Here is a 13094-nt window from a genome sequence, read left to right as displayed (position 1 = left end):
GAGCACGGAGAAAGGGAATAGAAGGCTGAAGATGGGGCTCAGAAAGCATATTTGGTGGGTGGTAAAAAGAAAGAGCCCATCAGAGAAGTCAGACGGTTCATCAGAGAAAATGATAAAAAAGAAACGAGATAAAACAAATGCATGTGTAGTATCGTGGGATGCAGGCTGTCTCCTCCAGGTCAGCCCTCACCCCGCTGGATTGTTTTTATTTGTTTCTCTGTTTGCATGTTCTTGCCCTGGAATAGGGCAGCGAATATCTCCTCTTCAGCCTTCTGTATCCGGAGCTTGTATGGCACCTGTCATGTAGAAATAACGGCAGCTGACTTACAACATGTATTTGGTGAGTCAGTGAGTGAGAGGAAGGAATTCCTTAGAAAGCTGTCTGTCACAGACCAGATTTTGTTATGACAAACCCCAAGGGATGGAAAAGTTTCTTGAGCAGGAATTTAATTCGTGCAAATATTCCTTTAATAAATGGATGATTTGGCTGGAAATATGTGTGTGTGTGTGTGTGTGTGCGCGCGCGCATGTTTTTCTCACTTTAAACCAGTGCAGGTTAGAAAGGCTGGGATTCTCACCTACATACCCACAGATGAAGTATGTGCGTGTGAGTGATTCTGTAATTCTTAAATTGTTTCCCATGACCGTTCTTGTAAGTGTGGTGAATTAGCGCATACTAATCCACTACTTAGTTCATGAGTGAAATAGATAATCTATTGAGTATCTACTACATGCCAGTGGCTCTGCCTCACACTGGGGGTTGGTGGTGACAAGACCAAGTCCCGGCCCTGGTGGAATTCACATTCTATTGGAGAAAACATAAAGACTAGACAGTGACACAAACAACATAGTTACAGACTGTGGAAAGTGCGAGGCTGTGAGGAAAGAAACAGGGTGATATGAGGGTGAGCAGTTGGGGAGGCCACCTGTCAGGGGGCAGGAAGGAGAGGCAAGTAGGAGGAGGGGGCTGGAGGGTGAGCCCTGAAGAACAGACACAGCGTTTGAAGGACAAAGGGAGGCGATTTCAGGCCAAAAGAGGTCTTGAGGTCAAAAGGCTTTGGTGCCTTTGAATAACAGAGGAAAGATGTCCTGTGGCAGCTGGAGGGGAAGGTGGGGAGAGTGGGCTGAGTGGAGAGAAGGGAGAAGCAGATCAGATGGAGCAGGGCCTCGAGGGCTGTGGTGAGGGATTTGGAATTTACTCGTAGAGAATTGCAAAATCACTGAAGAATTTTAGACAAGAGAGCAGCACGATCCGATTCAGCGTTTAAAAGATAGCCCTTGCTGTGTGTACGTGATGGATCCCAGGGAGGCAGAGCAGAAGAGACAGGTGAAGAGGCTTTTGCAGCTGAGCAGGTGAGCGATGGAGCTGGCCTGGATGCAAAGGCGGAGTTTAGAGGTGGGCTCGGGTTTGGAGGTGGAGCCAAGAGGATTTGCTGATGGATTGGATGTGGGGACAGAGGGCAAAGGAAAATCAAGGATGTCTCTCCCAGATGTGAGGTGAGGAAGGCTGGGGTGGATTGAAGAGATCTCCCAGCAGGGCATCAAGATTTTTGGCTTTGGTCATGTTGAGTTGGAGATGCTTATTAGACACCCAGGTGACGATGGCAGACTGGCAATTGGGCATGAATGGTGCCTGGGTTAGAGAAAACTTTGGGAATCGTTGGCATATGTGAAGTCATAAGCTGGAGGGAGATTATTATTTTTTAGATTGATTAATTCAATTTTATTTTATTTTATTTATTTTTGGCTGTGTTGGGTCTTCGTTGCTGCGTATGGGCTTTCTCTAGTTGTGGTGAGCCGGGGCTACTCTTCGTTGCGGTGCGCGGGCTTCTCATTGCAGTGGCTTCTCTTGTTGCGGAGCACGGGCTCTAGGCGCGTGGGCTTCAGTAGTTGGGCTCAGTAGTTGTGGCGCATGGGCTTAGTTGCTCCGCGGCATGTGGGATCTTCCCGGACCAGGGCTCGAACCCGTGTCCCCTGCATTGGCAGGCGGATTCTTAACCACTGCACCACCAGGGAAGACCCAGAGGGAGATTATTGATAGCGAGTGTGAGGAGAGAGAAAAGGAGAGAGAAGGAAAGAGAAATGAGGCCCAAGACTGAGCCTTACCTGTGCCAATGCTCACCTGCTGGACAGAGGAAGAGCGGTGGCAGAGAAGGAGCCTCCATGACTGTGAGCAGAGGAGAACTGGAGGAATGTGGTGGCTGGAAAGGCAAGATAAGAGAGGGTTTCAAGAAAGAAAGCAGTTAACTATGCTGAGTACCCCTGGGAGTCATATGAAGCGAGCACAAGTATCTAGACTGTATTTGATTGTAAACATTAACCTTGCAGGTTTTCAGGAATATACATATCACATGAACAGAAGCAATCTTTTCTCAGATGGTTTTATTTTTTCATTACAAATTAATAATAAACTTTAATTAATTTAATGTTTTTAATTAGTAAATATAATTTCATTTGTGTAAAGAGGTCTGATTAGAATCAGAGTTGGCCTGATTGCAGTGAGTTAGAGCAGGTGGCAGTGTACAAGGTCACGCAGGACATGTGCGTCTCCTTGGTCACCTCGGCCACAAGATGCTCCACACCATCCCGTGTCTCTGTAATTATCTGATGACCATACCCAAGTTCTTTCCTCTTTATGTGCTTCCCTTTTTATAATTCTAAAGCCAGGGGGGTTAGGCCAAGTACCTTGTAAAGTTCCTTCTGTTTTAAGATGACTTTGATTCTGTGATTCCACCTAGGTCCATTTATGGAGACCTTTCTTATTAAAACGTATTAACACCAATGAAAGACTTTTTTCGTCGTTGTTCCAAAAATTTGCCCAAGGCTAACATTGCCTGTGTCGATGTGCAAAAGAATATTTTTATTTCTGACTTTTCACTTCATGATTCTGGGCAAAGCAGTGTCAGTAGCAAGATGCAAAATCCCCACTTTCAAACTCCTGTTACTTTTATGGCATCTTAAAGCCAGACTCACGTTATAAATTAAATTTTACTTTTTAAGGGTACACTATGACTATGATGCCTGAGATAAGATTGCCAAGCCTTTTGAACTCCCCCATATTTTGGCTCTATATTACTGGCTGACTTCAAGGCCTGAACTTTCTATAAAGAAGGTACATGTTGAAAGTTATTTGTTCTGAGACCCTTTGCTTTCCCAAGGACCACAGCCTGTGTGGGCTCCTCTTAGCAGTCTGATTAAGCTTTATTTGATGAACTACACATGGCAAAAGGTAGACTAAGTCATGCAGTTCCATAAAAATCTTTCTTTTCAGCCTGCATTTCAGATCTCATGAGTATTCCCAAACCATCTTTAAAGAAAGGCTGTAGCAAATTGTAACATGTCATGCATAGTGATAACAGATAAGTAATTAATACAACAGAAAGTTAATAAATCACCTGCTGCCCAATATGCCATTCAAAATGTAGCTGCCAAAAGGGTGAAGTGGTGAACTTTGTGCATCACTTTTTAACAGATAACTAGGTTTCTTTATCTTTCCTGATAGTCAAGACTGCTTTTAGAGATAGGACTCTTAAAGTAATAAGTGGAATCAAGCATTACTAAGAGTTTAATTCATAATTTAGATACAGTGACTTATTTTATTTTCCATAATTTATGTTTTAAAATCCACCTTTTAATCCCACTCGTATATTTATTAGCCCCTGGAGAAGAGAAAATTGAAAATTTTGCAGTTTACTTTTGGGGTACATGTTAAATGGCTAGAAAACATGAAGCCTTTTAAAGTTTCAGTGAGTGAAGAGATCTAGCCAGGTGCTATGTAGCCAGATGTCTAGTAAATAGCTGAGAAAACAAACAAACACACAAAGAATAATTATGTGCTAAGTGGATGCACAAAATGAAATGTGAAAAGAATTGCAAAAGGCACTTTTTACCCCCTAATAAATACAAAAATTCCATATGGGTGGAGACTCCTTTTCTATGTAAAAATGCTCATTTGTTGTTGGTTCTGTGTCATCAGAGGAATTCTGGGGGTGGAGAGAAACTCTACTGAGGGCAAGTGTTTAAAACTAATTAGTACAATAGAGACCATTAAAAGGAACATTTTTATTTGGTTGAAAAAATACACAAAAACCTTCTTGTAGAAAAGCCAACTGCATTGTATAGGCATGTGAACATCACTCAACATCAACAAGAGTAAAACCCCAGGCGCCTAATGGTAGGTATTATATACACTGCAGATTTTTTTAATTTGGTGGCATTTTATACAGAGCCACCACCCAAGGTAAGATTGTCCTGTGGTACCTGAAGAGAATCTAGATGCCTGAGTGGCCAGAGTGGGTGGGAGAGGCAGTGGGGGGAGGTGTAGGAACGGAGAGCAAGGCCAGAAGCCCATGCACCTTGGATTGCTAGGTGTGCTGGTTAATTCTGTGTCAACTTGACTGGGGAAAGGGTTGCCCAGATAGCTGGTAAAACATTATTTCTGGGTGTGTCTGTGAGGGTGTTTTAGGAAGAGATCAGTATTTGGTTCAGTAGACTGAGTAGAGAAGATCCAATCTCACCAATGTGGGCAGGCATCATCCAATCCTCCGGAGGCCCTAATAGAACAAAAAAGGTGAAGGAAGAACCAATTTCTGCTCTCCTTCATCTCCTCCGGCCCTGGGATTTCGGAGCTCCTGGTTCTCAGGCCTTTGGACTCAGACTGAATTATACCACGGGCTTTCCCGCTTCTCCTACTTGCAGATGGCAGATTGTGGGACATCTTGGCCTCCGTAACCGTGTGAACCAATTCCTATAATAAATCTCCTCGTATATATAGTGATCCAATTTTTATAATAAATCTCCTCTCATATATAACTATCTATATATCCTATTGGTTCTGTTTCTCTGGAGAACCCTGACTAATACAAGGCCCGTTAAAGCTGCGGTATTGGGAATTCCCTGGCAGCCGGCCGGTTAGGACTCTGAGCTTTCACTGCTGAGGGCCCGGGTTTGATCCCTGGTCAGGGCACCAGGATCCCATAAGCCACACAGCCAAAAAAATGGATTTTTGTATTTCAACATGGTTATCACCCACCTCTGGGTTTCATTCCACTTGACAACCTCTAGATGTTCTACAGATATCTGCCGACCTAAACCAAACTCACCTCCCTCCCTCCTGTGTGCTGGGCAATATGTAAATGCTAAAGACGTAAGTGATAAGGATGCTATTGGTGTCATTTGGTCATGTAATTGTTGAAAAAAGCACATACACATCATTTCATATGATGGGGAAGTGCCACGGGAGAGGCAGGACCACTGTTAGATCTGTGTGCACGTGGCCACTCATTCTGGTGTGGGGACGTCACCAGCCCACGGCTCACATTTTGACCAATGGGAGGCTGAAGACAGGAAGGAGCTAAAATATGGATTCCTCACCCCTGCTCTCACCCAAATAACTGCTTTGAGGTACAGCAGTTTCATACTGCATCTGAGAGGTACCACACAGGACTTAGCAACCAACTGTGTTTTCTTGAGAAGTGGTGGCCTGCTTAGGAACATAGTATCTTATATTTGTTTTTTGTCCTTTCCCAACTCCGATTATTTCCCCCTTACTCTTCCTGCCCTGGGATTATACCCTCTGATAAACTGTTAGGGGGTAAGCTTTGTCTGGCTGTTTTCTAGAGAATTGGTATAAAGACATTGTTTTTTTAAAATGTTTGGAACATTATCCTTGTTCCTATTATGGGTTACCTAACCTAAGGTGGATGAGTGGGGGAGGAAGAAGTGGGAGAGGAAACCAGGGGAGGCTTCCAGGAGGAGGTGAGCCTTGAGTAGGGTCTAGAAGGAAAAGGAGTCAGGCAAAGTGGGGCTGATAAAGGAAGATGAAACCACATGAACAAAATACAGACATGGAACTGTGTTGTATTCAGGGAATAAGGCTTCTGCGTGGAAGGCTAGTAGAAAATATGGAAGTCTTGAAGTCTTATTAATATTACAGTTATTATTACTGCTTAATAATATTAATAAGTAATAAGTGATACTACTACTTATTAGTATTATTACTAATGTTTTTACTTAATATTATCAGCTACTTGAAGTCTTACAAATATTACAGGGGTATAGAGAGGCTGCTTTAACTCCTCTCTTCATTAACCCTTCCACTGAAGGCGAGATAAGAAGTGAGAGGACTTAGGAATACCCCGGCTGGCTCACAGGCACGTGCCCATCAATGATGCCCTACATGGTGAGTGTTTATTTTGTGTGTTTGAATTGGTTGCCCATCAAGTCCACATAAAATTCAGAGCTCCTGTTTCTCTCAAAAAATCAGACCTGATTTTTTAGTAGTACCGGGCTTCTATCTCCACTTGTAAACCAATGGCTGGAACCGAGCAGTAGATGCCCATGTTAGAAGAGGATACGAGACCTCAAGATTGCACCGTCCCCCCTACCCCCTGACCCGGCTCGTGTTGCTCATTTACTTGCCTTGGTCCCTCTAGCATTTGAGTTTGCAGTTCTGGGAATTCACTCAATACTGGGTAATCTTGGGTCAGCGAGAGAATCTCTGCCACCTCAGCCTCCCAGGGCTGCATGCCACTCTAGCCACTGAAGCTCATCTTGCTGAGACTGAGAAGATTGACACATGCCTGCTTCTTTCGGTCAGCAGCTCCTGATTCACACTCCGGCCCGAGCACGTCTGATTGGTGAGGCTGAGGTCACGTGCTCATGCCTCGGCTGCAAAGGCAGCTGGGAAAGGGAATGTTGGCATTTATAACTTCTTTGATGGGAGGTGGACTCTGCCTCCAGCAAGATTAATAAAATGTTTTGCTGTTGAGCAGCCAAATGAATGACAGAAGTCCATTAGAAAGGGGTTGGCTGTCTAACTGTGGCATGTTTCCCAGTGGGGCACAGGACACATGAGATGATTTTATGTCAAACACAAAATCTTTGCTTTGACAGCCTGGCATTATTTTATGTGCATTAGGAAGATACAGTTAAGATATCAAACCTGCGAAGGACAGGAAAAGTTTATGAAGAGTGCGAAGTGTGACAATTTAAAGAAAAATCTTAAGTAAATAGTAGTTTAGATGATATTGGAAATAATAAAATTATTATTCAAATGACTGAATTTTTGGAAATTAGTCTAGGTAAATGAAAATCTTTACATTTCTCTTTATGCCAAGTAATGATGATGATGATGATAATGATGATAAAATTAACACTAATAATACAAAATTTTACGTTTATTTAGTGTTATGGGCAAGACCGTGTTCTAAGAATTTTACATTTGTTTATTTACTTAAACATCACATCAACTTTATGAGATAGTTACTATTATTTCCCCCATTTTACAGATAGGGACCTAAGGCCCCAAGGGGTTAAACGAGAGTTCACTCAATAAATAGTCAAGTGAGGATTTGAATTCATGCCACCACGCTCTACCTGACAACTGCATATATTAGGGCGGATATGGATTCCTGTACAATGATTGCACCAAAAATCTGCAGAACTGATTTAGGATTTGGTGTCAGAAATTTGGGGGTGAATGCTTTTCGAGTACTCATTTTCGTGCCAAGGAGAGTTCTCAACTTCGGCACTATTGATATTTTGAGCAGGTAATTCTTTTTTGTGTGTATGTTTGGGACTATCCTATGCATTTTAGAGCAGCCTTTCTGGCTTCTACCCACTGGATGCCAGTATATCTTCTCCAGTTGTGACAACCAAACATGTCTCCAGACATTGTCAGATGTCCCCTGGAGACAACATTGCCCCCAGTTGAGAACTCCTGGCCTAGAGAATTCTGAAGTCTCTCAGTGAGAAGCCCAGCAAGAGTAAATGATATGACTAAGCCGCTCTGGTATGCTTTCCTAGGTAGTCTTCCACAGTATCATGTCATTATTCGTTAATAGCAGGTGTGTCTCGTTTCTCATATCACAAATAAATACACAGTACCAGCTTGTACCAGCTATTGGATTTTAATGCAGTATGTGGTGAATCTTTAACTTTGTGGCTTACTTATAAAATGAACAACCAGCGTCTCATTTTTCTAGAATCCAGTGGCTGTACACTTGGCAAGAAATGACAGGTGACCTCAGTCTCTTTAGATTTTTAAGCCAGTACATGTTTCTTTCCCTGACTTGGTGTTTGATCACATCAATAATTTTTTTTTTCTTTTCTTTTCTTTTTTTTTTTACGGGCGGTATTCTATGTAAAAATAGGACAGATTATAAATTATGTCCATTCTCTATATTTGAATATGGTTGTTAGGATTTTCAATACAGTGATCAATATTATGTTCATGATGTATTAATACATCATAAAACATTGAAGAGCTATGAAAGGACAAATCCTCTCTCAGGTAGGGCTTTCTGGTCATTAAATCATTAAATTTTACTAGACACCAGAGTCTAGCAAGAGCATCACCTAATCCTTTTTATTTTAGTGTGCCCTGGCCTTCATGGCATCTCCCATACCATTCTTTGCCAGCCAAAACCTTCCCTCCAATCCCTTCAGATCTATCTGAGCATTAAAGCCCAACAAAAAAGTCACCTCCTTCATGATTGCTTCCAGAAGTCATAATCAGAAGAACCACTTCTTTCCACTGGCCCCACTTATCATCTTGTACCCATCCTTGTATTCCTCTTTATATTGCATCGAATTAAGTGAGGGACTACCCTGACAGTTCAGTCTTGCTCCTTATCTTTTCTGTGCAGAAAAGAAGTCTTAGCTCCGATTAAAGCTGGCAGTTGTTTTGGGGTTGAGAATGTTCATACACGACCATTCACATTGACAAATAATATTATAGCTGCTTTATTTTTGAAGGTGGATCAGTTTGTCCTCACAGTCTCACCCCACAGGGTAGTGTGTGTACAGGGGGTGGGGCCTTAAATCTACCAGTTAAGACACTCTTCTTTAAAAAAATTAGAGTTGGTTTATAATAGTGTTAATTGCAGGTATACATTACTCTTAATTCGGTCTCTTCCTGTTTAAATACAGCCATCTCATTGGGGCAATGGTTTCTACTCAGCTATGCTCCACCTTGAAGATTTCATCTTTCTCCCCTGTTTCTCCTCAAGATATGCCAGTGGGAACTAAAATAAACTAATTCAGAAAACTGTTTCTCAACAAAGCCTGGCTTTCAAGACTACTGTCTTAGACTCAAAAATCCTATTTTTTTACTTCAAAAGATGAACCTTGACTTTGTCTTTCTCTGTAATAATCCTTATCTGCTCAAAGGCAAGTGGATGATACTGGCTTTTTAATTAATTTTTCCTGACTTTTGCTTTCCTGGGCTTACCTTTTACCAGGTACATGATTCAGTTGGCTTTTAATATCCTTTAAAAGAGAAAGAAAGGAAAGAAAGAAAGAAAGGAAGGAAGGAAGGAAGGAAGGAAGGAAGGAAGGAAGGGAGAAGGAGAACAGAAGGAAGGAAGAAAGAGAAAGGAAGCAAGGAAGAAAGAAAGAAAGAAATTACTGTGCATTGAGGCTATACAAATTCTAAAAAGATATGGTCACTAATGACATTGAATTCAATCTTTGCAAATTCTAAAAGAAAGAGAATTTACTTCTGTAAAGTGAGAGAACAAATGCTTACATAGACCTGGGCCAAGAAAGAGCCAATTTCCATTTTCCTGGAATCAGTTGTAATGGGAGCCAAGAAAATATCCTGTCTCTCACTGAGATCTCATTTACAGAGGTCATGAAACAGTCCTATTATACTTCATTTAATCCTTGATCACAGATTATACTAGTAGACAAACTCGTATTTCTTGTTGGACAGTTAGATTACCTGTTGCTAAAGGTGTAAAGTTTGAGTGACACAATGTAGAAGGAAACAAAAAATATTTCATTTCAGCCAAGTTCTAAGCCACTGTGACAATATACGCAAATGAGCTAAAAAGATCTGAGATGGACCCATACCATATGTGTAACACAAACTCAGATAATTTGCATATTAGTCCAATAGCATGTAATTCTTCATTTATCTCATGGCTCTCCCAACGGTTACCAAGAGGTAGAGAAATTACTTCCTCGGTCTACACCAGTGTTGAATAAATGCCTGCTTATTTCTTGTACAGAAAAGTCTAGATTGGGGGAATTATTTTGAATATGAAAAAAATTATATTATAGTTGGCCATGGAATTATTGAGCTGTAGAGTTAGAATGGACAGTAGCAGTCATCTTTGCTAACCTCCTCATTTTACAAATTCATTTCAACAAGTGCTCATTGAGTACCTGAGGCCCAAAGAGGCCTGAGAAGTGGTTGCCAGCGCTGTGCTTTGAGTCACCTGGGAATATTTTAAAAACATGCGTTACCTGGGCTCCAACTGAAGAATTCTGATATAATTGCTCTGGTGTGAGGTTTGGATGTTGGTAAGTTTAAAAAACTTCTCAGGTGATTCTCATGCTCCTAGAACTACCCTCTCCCCCCAGTAAAAAAAAATGGCATTAAAATTTTTATTCTGTATCTTATCCACTTACTTAAATTAACTGATTTGATGAGGTAAAGGGGGAGAAATGAGAGAAACTCTCCAGATACCTCCTCACTTCTCTGGGCTTTCATAACCTTGTCCCTTTTACCTCTATAGTTATTTTTCCAGCTACTCCAACCTCTTTTTAAAAAATTAAGTTGCATACCTACTGTAGAATTCACAAATCCTATTCACTCAAAATGTGATTTTACTCCCCATGATGGATATTGTGAAAATATGTTCAGTTAAGGATAAACCATGCCTTGTAGCTGACTGACTTATCCTGTCTACCAGAGCTACCAAGGAGCACAAAACTCGAGGCTTAATGGTGACCTTGAGATTGTACAAACCTCAGTTGGACCACTGCTCAGCAGTCCTAACTCCATCAGTTTCCAAGGAAGTATTTGGTGCTATCAGATACTGGAGACAAATTAGAGAAAGAATTTCAAGGACTTTGAGGCTTCAGAGAATGGTTTGGATAAAAGTCAATAAATGAGGAAGTGTAGAACTTAGGTTGTAGGTATAGAAATGTTGTGTGAGATCAGCCCCTAGTGGGCACTGTAACGATTACAATTGTTCAGCCTTTGTGTTGAGGTGACGTGGCTTGCTATTGGAACAGTATTCATTGCCACGTCAGACCACAAATGTTCTAAACACAGACTGACTTCAGATGGCAGAAACATAACATTCTCTTTATTATATAAATATATAATATTCATATTTCCCAGGCTACGTGGCAAAGGATCTCTCAGCTTCTCTCTAAAACAGACAGCTCTTACATTGTTTTCTATCACTTGTAGAAGAAAATCCTAGAAACTCCCTAATGTAGAGGACAATGGTCCCATATGTTCGTGCTTCTTCCCACCTCTCCATTGTCACCTCCTGATTCTTCAGTGTTCCATTCACAGTGTCAGGATGAGAAGGTTTTCAGGTGGAGAAGGAGGAAAAGCATTCCAGACAGGGGTATTCTGCATGCAAAGACCCAAAGGGATTAACGAGTGTGGCACGTTTAGGGAATTCTAAATGTCTTGGTATTTCTGAAGTCTATAATGTGAGTGAGAATAGACGGCTGGGCCTTCCAGTCTAGCGTTCGTTTCCTTCAGTTTCGACAGAGACAAGGTTAGAGAAATATTTCTCTACCCTGAGATAAACAAAGTACAAGTGAGATGGGTTTTGCAACTGACAGCTTCTTAACAGAGGTAGGGGTGGTGGAGAACGTGGCCCTGAAAAAGCCCACCTTCTGTCTAAGCCGGGTAGCCTGTCCTCAGCTCCACTGACTGGTGTGGGGAAGGGGGTCCAATGCTGTGGGATTTCCCACATTTTCAAGAAGATCCCCAAATCTGGATTTTTAGGAGAATTCTGCTCCCTATGCAACATCTATTCATTCATTCAATACTATGTGTTGTTCTAAGCCTGAGGGCAAGGCTGAGAACAGAGCAGACAGAAGTTCCTACATTTGGGGTGCTTCACGTCTGATAGGGGAGACAATTTTATTTTTTATTTTTTATTTTTTATTTATTTATTTATTTTTTAAGACATTTTAAATTTATTTATTTATTTTTGGCTGTGTTGGGTCTTCGTTTCTGTGCAAGGGCTTTCTCTAGTTGTGGCAAGCGGGGGCCACTCTTCATCGCCGTGCGCGGGCCCCTCACCATCGCGGCCTCTCTTGTTGCGGAGCACAGGCTCCAGACGCGCAGGCTCAGTAGCTGTGGCTCACGGGCCCAGTTGCTCCGCGGCATGTGGGATCTTCCCAGACCAGGGCTCGAACCCGTGTCCCCTGCATTAGCAGGCAGATTCTCAACCACTGCGCCACCAGGGAAGCCCGAGACAATTTTAAAACTAAGTAAATTATTAAATATATTAGATGCTAATAAGTGTTATAAAGAAAAGTAATGTAGGGGAGGTGGCTGAGAAGGACTGGAGATGTGTTACAATTTTAAATAACGTGGTTGGGGAAGACTTAACCAAGAAGGTGACATGGAAGAGCTCAGGTGTCACATAACTGATTCACTCATTCAATACATTCAATGGCATTTATTGAGCACTTACTATGTGTGAGGCATGATTCTAGGTACTGGGGATAGACTGATGATGAGACAAAGTTCTTTCTTCCATGGAGATTGTATTTTTGAGGGGGAGACAGATAATAAGAAATCAAGCAGGATAATGTCCATTAGTGATTCTTTGCAACAAAAGAAATAAACCAAGATAATGTGTTGCAGAGAGGTGGGGGAGAAGTGGCTAGGTGGGACAGAGAATTTGGCGAAGGCCGCTCTAAGTGACAATGAGTGGAATGAAGGGAGCCTGCTTTGCAAAGGTCTGGGGAAAGGCATTCAAAGCCAAGGGATCAGCAAGGGCAAAAGCCGTGAGGTGATAACAAGCTAGGTCATGGTGCTGAGCATCAGGGGTGATGCCTTGGTTCATGGAACAGAACAAAGCACATTCAGGAGGGAAAACCACGGCCAAGGTCAGGCCCAGGCAAAACTGTGAAATGGAAAATGTTCGCAGTGACTTCCTCTTTCTTCTCTCTAGACACCCCTTCCTCCTCTACAGATCCTTCCTTGGCCTCATTTAATCCCCAAGCTCTTTCTCTTTCAAACTTCCTCTCAGAAAAAGATGTGACAGCTTGTAAATACTAAAAAATGATAAGGCTAAAAAGCTATTATTCCTCCTAAGGGTATTTATACT

Source organism: Balaenoptera musculus, chromosome 17 (assembly GCF_009873245.2).
Source record: "Balaenoptera musculus isolate JJ_BM4_2016_0621 chromosome 17, mBalMus1.pri.v3, whole genome shotgun sequence".
NCBI classification, from domain to species: Eukaryota; Metazoa; Chordata; class Mammalia; order Artiodactyla; family Balaenopteridae; genus Balaenoptera; species Balaenoptera musculus.
Note: the sequence above shows the minus strand (reverse complement) of the source record.